This window comes from Aotus nancymaae, unplaced genomic scaffold, assembly GCF_030222135.1.
Source record: "Aotus nancymaae isolate 86718 unplaced genomic scaffold, 86718_ANA_hifiasm-v0.15.2.pri h1tg000087l, whole genome shotgun sequence".
Classification (NCBI taxonomy): domain Eukaryota; kingdom Metazoa; phylum Chordata; class Mammalia; order Primates; family Aotidae; genus Aotus; species Aotus nancymaae.
In genome coordinates this window covers 67,349-79,645 of record NW_026988502.1, presented here as the reverse complement: position 1 = coordinate 79,645, position 12,297 = coordinate 67,349, and the positions used below count along the sequence as shown (strand labels likewise).

At 51.0% G+C, this 12,297-nt stretch overlaps 1 pseudogene; it reads right to left on the bottom strand.

Moving 5' to 3' along the window:
• The window catches only part of LOC110568140 (NUT family member 2G-like), a 95,213-nt pseudogene extending 84,366 nt beyond the window's left edge, over window positions 1–10,847 (bottom strand).
• Between the last annotated feature and the right edge of the window lie 1,450 nt (window positions 10,848–12,297).

Below are 12,297 nucleotides of genomic sequence, written 5' to 3'. Positions count from 1 at the left end.
TCAGTTTGCCCCCAAAAATGTGCAAGCAAGATTCCCTGTCCCCAGACTGTGTGCAGGAGTTTCCTCCCCTCTGGCCTCTGTTGCTTGACTTTGACTCCATCTCCTTAGTAGCTGATTCCCACATCTGCAAGAAGGGGATTTCAATGCAAAGTAACTAAACAATGGGCAAATCCCCCAACTGTATGTCTCTGAGTGCCATGAATTCCTTGAGCTTTCTGGAGGTTCCCCTGAGACTCACATACCTGAGTCTCACCATCAGAACCCTCCACTGCCTCCCCCCGGCCTCACAGGTGGCAGCTGAGCTCTCTGACTTCCTAATGCTAAAGCCGGTTCTTGGCCAAGTCAGCTTCTGCTTCTGGTTCACTCCTATTTTACACAAACCGTAAATTGTGGTCTTGTTGGTTGTATTATGTTACGTGTTACGTTATGTTGTTGTGCTGATAATTTGGGCTCCATCAGCTGAGTCTAGGATCTAATGAGGATATAGAGACTTAGATTTATGTTATTGTTTTTGCCAGTGTTCTCAGGCTCAGCCAAGGAGGACACACGGGGGTGAGGTGGAGGCAGTAAGGTTGTAGCGTTACCAGGGCTCGAGACCTGGATCTGCCATTTGCCAGACACTTGAGCAGATGCTGATCAAGTCACCCTCACTGCGCTGCATAACTCTCTACAGTTCAGGGTGGGAAGGCTGATAGGGGCTATAAAGGCATACACTAAGGACCAGTGTGTTAGAACTGCAAGGCTGGTGAAAGTGTGGGCTTATTCCTTCACCAACAGTGATCCACAGTGGCATATACCTGTAGTCCCAGCTACTCAGGAGGCTGAGGTGGGAGCTCAGCAAGTGGAAGTTGCAGTGAGCCAAGATCACACCACTGCACTCCAGCCTGGGCAACAGAGTGAGACACTGTCTCCAAAAATAAAAATAAAAAGAGAGACCCACCAAGTATAAATGACAATTTGAGACATGTAGATCTGGAGGCAGGGCTCCAAGTGAACTTGGCCAATAAGTCACTTTTCCCCTTTGAATCCACATATATATATATATATATATATATATATATATATATATATATATTTTTTTTTTTTTTTTTGACACGGAGTCTCACTCTGGCTGGAGTACCATGGTGCAATCTTGGCTCACTGCAACCTCTGCCTCTTGGGTTCAAGTGATTCTCCTGCCTCAGCCTCCCAAGTAGCTAGGACTACAGGTGTGCACGACCACCCCCAGCTAATTTTTGTATTTTTAGTAGAGACAGGGTTTCACCATGTTGGCCAGGATGGTCTCAATCTCTTCACCTCGGTGATCCACCCACCTCAGCCTCCCAAAGTTCTGGGATTACAGGCATGAGCCACTCACTGCACCTGGCCTGAATCCACATCTCTATTTGAAAAATCAGGAAGACCCTCGGAAGTGTTGAACTGAGGGCCAACTCGGATCAGTGCTGTAGATGCTGGTGTCTGTGAATGCCGCTGGGTGGTTTTAGGTGTTTGAGCTCTTGATCACTGGGAATTCTTTGCCCTTATTAGGTCTCCAGTGTACTAAAGGGAAGGAAGGAGAATGTAGTCCTTTATTACTCAGCCAAATTCAGGGGATTTATATTGGGCTCCAGTCTAGTCTTCTAAGAATCTAAGAAAGGGGTTTTTATTTATTTATTTCTCCATTGGGCCTTTTATTTCCAAAAAGGTAAATGCCAATTTAGGTGGAGTTTTGTTTTCTATGTGGGGTTGTTTTCAGCTTTTTGAACTTGAAACAATATTTTGGACTCATTCCACCCTCTCAGCTACAGAAGTAGCTGGATTTGCTTTGGCTGGGGTTTATTGGTTAGGTTTTTCTCAAGAGCTCTCTGCTAAGTAATTATGCATGAAGGGGATTTTTAGCCACTCTGGTGTTTTAGTTCACTGTGGATTCAAATGGATGTTTTTTTAATGTAGCAAAATCTATTACATTGCTATCTATCTGGGCTTGATCTTTTCTTTTGTAATATAGTTAATGAAATTCAGAGAAAGTACTTTACTTGCACACCCCAATGTGTACTTTCCAAAAGTCACCTGCAACTCTCTTTTTAATTCTGCCAAATAATCTGGAACTAATGCTGTTTTCTTCTCAGCTTTTCTGAATTACTGCAAGTAATTTTTAAGTCATATTTTATACTGCCTTAAGGGTTTTAGAATCATACATGGTTAGATAAGATTTGTTCAATAAAAATTATAGAAGGCCATTGTTTTGGACCAAGTTTCTGCACTAGGCCCCAACAGGCCAGACTGCAAATCAAAATGGAGTTACCCATGCTAAAGTTCCAGTTCCCCAAACCCACACTGAGGCAGGATGGGCTGTCCAAAAGGGAACCATGTCCTCAGGATGTGGCGACCATGGTATGGTAACCTGAAGGTCAACACAATATGCCCCTGCATTCACACTGCAGTCCAGTTCATTCAAGCCAGGCTATCTCCAGTAAGGAATTCCCCCATAAGAGAATGTACATTTTGATTTTACCTGTTCTCAGACTGAAGCTTTGCTCATTCTAATAGTAAAAAACACATCATGCCTGTGATCCCAGCACTGTGGGAGGCTGGGGCAGGTGGATCACGAGGTCAGGAGTTTGAGACCATCCTGGCCAACATGATGAAAACCTGTCTTTACATAAATTACAAAAATTATCTGGGCATGGTGGCAGGTGCCTGTAGTCCCAGCTACTCGGGAGGCTGAGGCAGGATAATCGCTTGAACACAGCAGGTGGAGGTTGCAGGGAGCCGAGATCGTATCACTGCACTCCAGCCTGGCAAAAGAATGAGACTCCACCTCAAACACACACACACACACACACACACACACACACACACACACATATCCCTGGGTGGAGATTTCAGATGTTAATGAGACATGATGTACGAGCAAGCATGTACAGCTACTGAGCATGTGCACCCAGAGGACCACCCAGAACATGCTTACTAGTAACGCCTCTTCCGACTTCCTTATGAATAACCATGTAAGGCTCCAGTAAAGGGAGCCCCCCAGTAAGTCAATGCTGTCCCATCTTCGCAAGCAGCCTGCCCTGCAGCCTCTCTCAGAGGGTACTGTCTATTCGGCACGTCACTTTCAGAATACCCTGCCTCTTTTGCAATAAATCGCTCCATGTTGCATCTCCTTTGCTGTGTGTCTCTTGTTTATTTTCTTTAAAACTAAGCAAACAAGCACCGAGGTTTTGCAACAGCCATCGACAAAACTAAGTTGTCATCTGACTTCCCGAGAAATCAGGAGAGAGTCAGGGATTAAATTGTCAATCAGTATGATTGTGAAGTTCCCTTGGCCTTAATCCTTAGCAAAAAGAGGCAGCCGAATGTCACTGGATGTTAACAAATCAGTTGGTTTTCTAGGTTCTGTCTAAATTCCACGAGTACACTCTTAGTTCATTGCTTCTGGTTTCTTCAGTCCTTCTGTTTATAAAGCCAATCTCCTCTGCTCAGCTCACTGGAAAACTTACTCCATTCTGTGAAATGAAGTGTTGCCCAATTCTAGAATCAAAATAAAGCTAATTTAGGTCTTTAAATTTGTTGTTATTTTATCCTTTGGCACTTTCATGTGTTTTAAAGAGAAAACACACACACACACACACACACACACACACACACACACACACTCTCACACACACAGAGTCAAAGAAATGATCCAAACATCCTCAGGATAGAAAGAAAGAAAGGAAGAAAGAAACTTTTAACATACAAATATTGAAATCCTATTATTTGAATGCTGACTAGGTTAAAAGGCCACATTGGAGCACCACTCACCCCACATTGCCCTTTCTAAATCCTGACCTTCTCGGGAATCAAAACTAACATTTGTTGAGAGATCTTTACTGAATAAATTTGTTTTATTTTTCACATCAACTGTACAAAGTGTGCCCTCATGACAGAAGAGGAAGATGAGACATAGAAAAGGTCAGTAATTTGGTCACTGAGTAAGTAATAAACCTCCGTTTGAAACCCTGGCAAACCTTCACACTTAAACTATTCTGTTTCTCATTAAGATGCCACTGATAACAACTTAAGGGTCTTCATGACATCTTACAACAGATGCTTTTACTTTAGTAGGGCTGATAAAACACAGTGGGTTAAAATGTGGGCTCCCACCAGCTCTGTGGCCTTAGGCAAGGGGGTTACTCTCCAGTTCCTGGGCATCTTACCTGCCAATTGGTAAATCTTGAGACTACCCCCTCCCCACCCCCGGCTGTTGCAGAATCAAATGAGATGATAGCTCTCTGTGTGTGTGTGTGTGTGTGTGTGTGTGTGTGTGTGTCCTCAATGTGCCCTCCAGACCTGCTCTTAATGCACCTCCACCTTGCCCTGCTCTGGGGGCTCCATCAAGGAGCTCCTTGCCTTTGGCTGGTGGGTGGGCTCAGCTCTTGGTGGCACAGGATTGCACAGGTCAGGCCAGAGGAGAGCAAGGTTGCAGGGTTGATCCTCCTGCCTCCTGCCTTGCCAGGTTGAGGAAGGGGCCTGTGGTCTCTCTTCCAGAGGCTTCTGGCAACTACTGCAATGCTATTACAGTTCTCCTATCCCATCCCACACCATGCCACTTCTCCTGGGTGTGGTAACTGGGTCTAGGTGCTAGACCATCCCTTGCCGACTTCTCTAAATGCTGGCACCATCTCTGGAAACAGCTTTATTCAAACCCTCCATTCAATGCTTCCTGGTGAACCCCAGAATAAGTTGTACAAAATACTTGGCACTACTGGATGTGCACTAAACAATGAAAAGTAGATGCTACTAAAATTCTCATCAATAAGGCACATTCCTGTGCTTCATTTTGTGGGGTCCTCCTAACTCTCCTGTGATAGAGGGAGTGGGAATTGATACTACAGTCTCCTAGTTGAGGAACTGAAGGGTCAAAGAGGTTAAATGATGTGCCCGAGGTCCCCAGCCAGGAGCAGATGGGTCAGGGCCATGGCCCAGGAGTTCTGTGTCTTTGGCCAGTGGATTCCCTGCAGGAATTCCCCTGATGCTGTAGAAAACACTGACTCCAGGGCCCTCTCTAACAGTTGTCCTCAGTGGGAACCACAACAGCATCCACTGCAGGTGCCTTGAACTTTGACACAAGTCCCATCCCTGCTGGCCAGCCAGGCCACACAGGAAGGGCCCCTATGAGGTGGCCAAGTTCATGATGCTGGGCACCCCGACCATCTTACGCTGGCCCCTCTCCCCTCATGCATTCCTTCTCCTAATAACAGTGCTTTGTGTGGCTTCTTATGTCAGGGTTCTGGCTCTTTAGTAATTCTGAGTCCAGCCCTAGGGACAAAGAAGCCAAAAGTTTGATGAAACTCATAGGAATGAGAGGCACACGCTACCCCAACACCGTCACTAGGCCTTGCTGCTTCCAGGGGGATCATTTGCAAACCATTTTACCTTAAAATCAGCCTCCTCCGACTTCAAGTGTTTTTCCAGGAGTTTTGCAAAACTTCCTGCCTTCAGTCAACTCCTCCATTTCCCACAGGCTCTGTCCTGAGGAGTGCCCCATGCAATCACTTTCTCTTATAAACAGACTAAATACGACTGGAATCAGTGAGGCTCTAGGCCTCCCACATGCACAACTTTCCCCAGAATCATCTCCCTTCATCCTCCTGGGGCCCCGATCACCCACGTGCCCCTCAAACCTGGTGCAGGGACACGCCCAGCTCACCCAGCTAGCTCATAGAGTAGCGTCCCCCTGAAAACCTGGGCACTTTCTCCTACCCCCCACCTGCCATGCCATTTAAACCCACCCTCCCAAATCAACTATTAAAATCTGACATAAAGTATATGGACAACCATTCAAAATAAAGCACTAAGTTTTATTTATTTATTTATTTTTTAGAGAAAGCAGATGCAAAGCAGCCACTCTCTGGGTGTTTTTTGTTTGTTTGTTTGTTTTGACTAATTCTCACTGTATTGTCCAGGCTGGAGTGCAGTGGCATCTTGGCTTACTGCAACCTCCACCTCTGGGGTTCAAGCCATTCTCCTGCCTCAGCCTCCCGAGTAGCTGGGATTACAGGCTAATTTTTAACACCTGTGTATTTCCATATGCAGCCTGACTGGGTACCTCCTTGTTCCCCTCCGCAGAGCACTGTGACCTCTAGGACAGCAAGGAACAAGGACCGAGTATTCTTTGCTCTCTGTATCTCAGCACCTTGCATGGTGCTCCTGGAAGGTAATAAGTTCCCAATAAATGCTGGCTCAACCAAAATCAAAAGAACCCAACCACCACCACCACCAAGTCCAAATAAGCAATAAACCCCGGATTTTACAGTCCAGTGAATTCCCCTCTGAGCTTCGATATTTTTGCATTAAAGTAAAAAGTTTGACCAAACTGATTTCTAAGGTCGTGTTCAGCTTGTAGATGGGAAGTAAACAGGCCCTGGTGGGGTCACTGGGGTTCCTTCTGCAATGTGTACCATTAGGGAGTCCCCCCAGATGGCACCCTGGCTCTGTCAGGTTTCAGACCGCAGAGTCTGAAACTTCGGGGACTGCTTTCAACATCTAGTGTTGAGAACTGCTAGAAAATGACTTTTCCAAGGGAGTGTGGTAAAACACTGAATAGTCCTGACCCTCTGTGAGAGGTCAGGTGCCCTTGTCATGGGGTAGTAGACAATCCAGCTGTCCCCAGCCAGGGCAGTCTGTGTTACTGGGAGGGTTTTGAGGGTGATGCTTGCTGAGCAATGGAGGTGGGGACTGTCTTCACAAAAAGAAGCTTTAGTGGACAACCCATAGTGATGGGCAGCAGAACTCTACAGCCTCTCTTTTTTTTTTTTTTTTTTTGAGACAAAGTCTCACTCTGTCACCCTGGCTGGAGCATCATGGTGTGACCTCACCTCACTGCATCCTCTACCTCTCGGGTTCAAACGATTCTCCTGCCTCAGCCTCCTGAGTAGCTGGGACTACATGCACATACCACCATACCCAGCTAATTTTTGTATTTTTTGTAGAGGCGGGGTTTCATCATGTTGGCCGGGTGATCTTGAACTCCTGACCTCAAATGATCCACCCACCTTGGCCTCCCAAAGTGCTGGGATTATGGGTGTGAGCCACTGTGCCCAGCCAAGTCTCTCATTTTTAGAGTGAAACTGAGACCCAGAGCCTGGAATAGTTTGGGAGCTGAGTTGCAAAGGAACTGAGCCTGAGCGCTGGCACCAGGACTCAAATGCAGGCTCTAACAGGGCCCCATTCCGGGCTCCTGTGACCAAATTACAGTAGAAGGGATCTCTCAGATCCTCAGGTGTGCAAGTGGGGATGCTGAAGTTTCCAGAGGCTACACAACTGAATGAAGCTGCATGTAAGTCTTATTCTAGAATTCTTGGTAACCAGGTCAACTCTTCCATCAGCATGTGAAATGTGTGCACATAGGCATGCAGAACTTACTGGAAAGCCTTTCCACGATGACTGGTGGATTTTATGTTTTGCTTTCCTGGTTGCTTTTTGTGGTGTGGGAGGGGCCTAAGGTGAGGGTCAAGTTACCATCTGCTGCCAAAGCTCTACCCAAATAAAAACCCTTTTGAGTCAGCAATCTTCTACACAGGAGCTGATCCAAGCAAGGTTAACTGACCAGAGGGCTTGGAGTCACATATGGGAGAGGCACCCTCCTTGGGTAATGTCAACTGCCAGCTTTTGGGTGGTGAGCTGGCTTAGGGGCTGCTTGGTGGGTACGTGAGACAGAGCTCTACCTCACTCCCAAAAGTCCTGGACCTAGAAGGAGCTAGAACCAGCTCACAGTCAGTGTCATCTCCATAACAAGGGCTCCTATATCAGTGACGGCTAATTCTGTGTGGGTCGGGAGTGCTGGTGACACCACCAGGGAAGTGGGGAGAATGCAGCCCTGTCTGCAGTCACCAGGAAGGCCACTCAGAAGGCAGCTTCCACAGGCTGCTGCAGAGCTTCGAAGAACAGCCTCCGTCCCCTGTAAGAAACCCTCTGCCATCACTTCTAGCAACACTTCCTGTTTTTCTCTCTCCCCTCGGGTGGGATGCTGTGGCCTCCCAGCCAGGGAGGTAGGCGACAAAGACCCTGCTCAAGTCCAGGCCTTACCCAGTCAGACCCCTAAACAGCAAATGCCAGCCCAGAAAAAAGCAGGGAAGGCAAGTTTCAGGGTTTGTGGGATTTTGAAAAGGCAGAAGGAGCCCTGTATTCATTCTTTATTTGTTTAGCAAAAACTGTACGATGGAACTCCTTCCCCCAATGTATATATACACGCATTAGAGTGTGTACATACATGCGTACATACACACATTAGAATGTGAACTACCTATATACACACACATTCACTTAGTTATATGTATTAGATCCACACACTGTCTATTCTGCAGAACGTATTTTGAAGAATGTGTTATTGGCCTCATTTTGAAGTTGTGGAAACTGAGATGCCCAGAGGTGAAGGAGGTTAAGTCTCACGACCAAAGTAAGAGAGACAGAGACAGAGAGACGGGAGACCAGAAAACGCCCCCACGCTGTACCCAGTTCTTGGCAGAGGACGGGGGCACGGAATGGTGAACTCTGGTCAGTCATTTCAGCCAACTAGAAAACAGTCGTCCGGGATCCCGATATTTGGGGCAGGAAGGAGAAATGCAGGAAGGCATTGTGAGGGGTCCCAGCGCTGCGCGCGCCTTCCCCACCGCGGATCCAAGCGGCAGTTTTCACAGCAGCTGGCAGGGGGCAGTGCACCTTGCCTTTATGAAGCCTCCGGGCGCCCGTGCAGCCTTTGGGAAAGAAAATCAGGAGGCTCCACCCACAGCATCTAGGAAAAGGTCAGGAGTAGAGCCCGCACGTTGTAGGTGCTTCCAGGCACATCTGTGGCACAGAGGGCTTGACTGATACATTTGAATTCCATTTTAGAGACTGGAAGGGAGGAAGGGGGCGTCTCAGCCCCTGCCAGCACCTTCCACCTTGGGGCCTTATCAATGAACACAGCTTAGCACCTACTACGTTGCAGGCGCCCTGGAGACCTCTGGACAACCCGGCTCCCTTCTCACCCCGTTTCCCTCGTTGGCGAGTCTGCCTCTCCTTCTGTCTCTTCCTCTCACCACACACAACCAGCTGCAGAGCGAGGGTGGGTGCTTGCTGTCTCCCTGGAGAAACAGCTCCTCTCAAATTTGAGGGGCAAGGGGACCCACGAGGGTGAGGAGTCGGGAGAGCCCAGGGGTGCCCAGGAAGAATCACGAGAAAGCCAGGCGAATGGCTGATGCGGGGGCGCAGCGAGCCAGCACTGCCCTCAGGGTCACGGCTGTCTCCCTCTGCGGGATTTACCCGGCCCATGAGATGCAGTCACCTACCCAACCCCCACCCATCTGCGTGCTTAGGGGCATGCACGTGTCCCCTCGCCGAACGCACCAACAAGCCCCGCACCTGATATGGCCGGCGGGGACCCTGGCGTAGGAGGGAGGAGGGAGTCAGGGCTCCGGCCGACGGCAGAGTCAGAGGATCCCCAGACACTTCCCGGGAGACCCGCTGCAAGGCCAGGTGAAGGCACGCTATGGCGTCTCTGTGCCAAGCAGGGGTGCAGGCTCAACCTTCATCACAAGTTCAGCCGTTTTTCCTCCCACAAGGTCACGCTCAAACACTGGCACAGAGAAAGGAGGAGCTGAAAGTTGCACCACTGTCCCGATTCCAAACTAACTGTACCCTCACCAGGGTGCCTCGCCCCACTGTCACCGCTGTCTGCCCCCATACCCTCCCAGAAGGGGTGGCTCTGCCCCACGCAGGTCACACATGCGAGAGACATAGGCAAGTTGCTAACTTTTGTCAGATTATTTCTAGGGAGCTGCGGCGCCTAACGGGGTTGGGATGGATTCGGAGTTTCGAGTTGCCACTAACACCACTCCAGCCATGCACCCCTTGGCCCACACACATCCCCCAGTGTCCACCATGCCGCATTCCGCTCTCTTGTCCCGGGTGCCAATTTCACCCCCGGGTCTGGAGCAGCACGCGCTGAAGGCGACCCCGGGGCCGAGAGCCACCTCCCGGGTCTGTGCCTGCTCACAGCAGACTGGGGGACTTGATCCGGATACTGTCCCACGGCCGCTGGTCCAGATCATTGGCGCCCTCCGGGATGTCCCAGCCTGTGATCCCAGATCCGCTCGGGAGCGCCTGAGCCAGGCCACCCAGCGAGGTCTCCTCCCACGGGCGGCCCCAGCCGGGGAGATCCCAGCCCGGCGCCGGGTGCAATGTCACTGGCGCTGCTTTCGGGAACCGCTGCCCGGGACTTGGCGTAGGTTCCCCGCAGAGCTCCAGGCAGCTCCTCCAGAGACGGCCGAAGATCCCTAAGCCCGAACCTCCACCCTGACCTTCTTCCTCTCTCAGAGCCCCGGGTGGTTGCCATGGCTAACAAAAGGTTTCCCTACGAGTGCCTTCCACTAGAATCCTAGGGGCTTCAGTCCCACCTCCACTGTCACACCCTCTGAGTCCCCTCCACACCCCTTCAGTTCCGGGTCCAGACAATCAACCCTCCACTCTGAGAACCCACAGGAAACTGCCGAGCCCCAACTCCGGCGGACGCAGCCCCCGCGCACCCTGAGCACTGTTCGCCTCCGCACGCGCACTCACCACGGCTGGAGACACGCTGGAGTTTCCGGGATTCGGGCATGAGGGGGCCCTGAGGGGAAGAAAGGAGTGTGGATGTCCCGGATACTCTACCCCTTTCAGGCTCACCTCGCCTCTTCCTTCTCGCTCCGCTCCTCTTCTTCCTCCTCCTCCCTTCGGTCTAGGGCTCTTTGTCTTTGCGAAGTGTAGAAACTGTCAGGCATAGTGGGCTCTGCCGGCCGAGTCTGGAGGCGGGAAAGCGAGCAGGCGGGGTGAAGGTGAGAGCGGGCTCGGGAGCACCTTCCCCTGAGTGTAACCTGAGTGAAAGGCGGGGCGACTGGGGAGGGACCGCCTTCCCTGGCCGGCTGAGCCGGAAGCCGGTGCGTACCAGAGCCCGGCCACCGCCTCCCCCGCGCGCGGCCCTCCCCTGCCTCCGCCCAGCGCCCGGCCCTCCCGGCCCAGCGCCTGCATTCTCCCCCTCCCACCCCGGCTCGGCTCGGATTTCCCCTGGCTCCGGGCTTCCTGCGAGCCGAATTTAGCTCTGCTAAGCCACGTCGACCGCAGCGAGCTCGGCCCAGGCCAGGCCTAGGAGACGCCAGAGGCGGCGGTGGCGCGGGGACCTAATTGGCGCCCCTAGAGGAGCTCCCCGCTCCCCGCATGGCGGGACTAAGGAAGAGCTCCTGAGAGGGCCAGGAGCCACTGGGGTCCGTTTCAGAAAGAAGACTGGTACGCACCGAGAGGATGGCAGCGCCCAGAAGAGCTGGAGTGGGGAGCACGGTGGGGAGAAAGGGCTGATCCCCTGCAGGCGACCCATTTCCTCTAAGGGCGCTGGACTCGAGGTGGGATTTAGGGAGGGGGAAGGGAGGAGCCCGGCTGGGCTGGGGGACACTGCCTTCCAGAACCGCATTCGGAGCCACAGAGCCGGGCACCGCTGTCGGCCCTGGCCCAGCCCTTGCCCTGTCTCACCTGTCGCCGCTTTTACCTCCCAGATGCAGAGGCTGGTGCTTGGGGTTTGCGGATTAGACTTGCAGTTATTTAGCCTTCCCTCTTTTACAGGGAAGCAGGGGCAGTGGAGACTTATCTTGCTGAATGGCAGAGTGCAGGGTTTGGATGCTAAATGAAGTACACAAGTCATCTACATCTTTTTATGGTTTTTTGGTCCTGAGCCCCTTAGTGAGACTACCACTTTTGCAACTTTTCCGAGGAATGTTAGAGGAAAGAGGCACAGTTGGGCCTTAGGGTCATTGCATCCTTCCACCGCCCCATGCTCCAGCTGGAGAGAGATCAGCCTTTTGCAATGGAAGGGAGGAGAGCTCCCCAGCCTTTGATTCATCAGAGGGCTGCTGTAGTACAGGGGTTCGGGCCAGGGCACGCAGGGTCACAGTTCTTGGTTCAAATCCTGCACTGCCACACAATGGAGGTATGAGCTTGGGCTGGTGACTGAACCTCTCAGCCTAGGTGGCTCTGTGCCTCTGTTTCCTCACCTGTGAGAAACGACCTAAGAAGTGTCTATCTGATGAGGTTGTCATGGTGAGTAAGTGAATTCGTACATGTAGAACCTTTGGAACTGTCTTGTTGTTGTTGTTGTTTGAGATGGAGACTTGCTCTGTCGCCCAGGCTGGAGTGCAGTGGCGCAATCTCGGTTCACTGCAACCTGTGCCTCCCGGGTTCAAGCAATTCTCCTGCCTCAGCCTCCTGAGTAGCTGGCACTACAGGTTCACATCACCGTGCCCAGCTAATTTTTGTATTTTTGTAGAG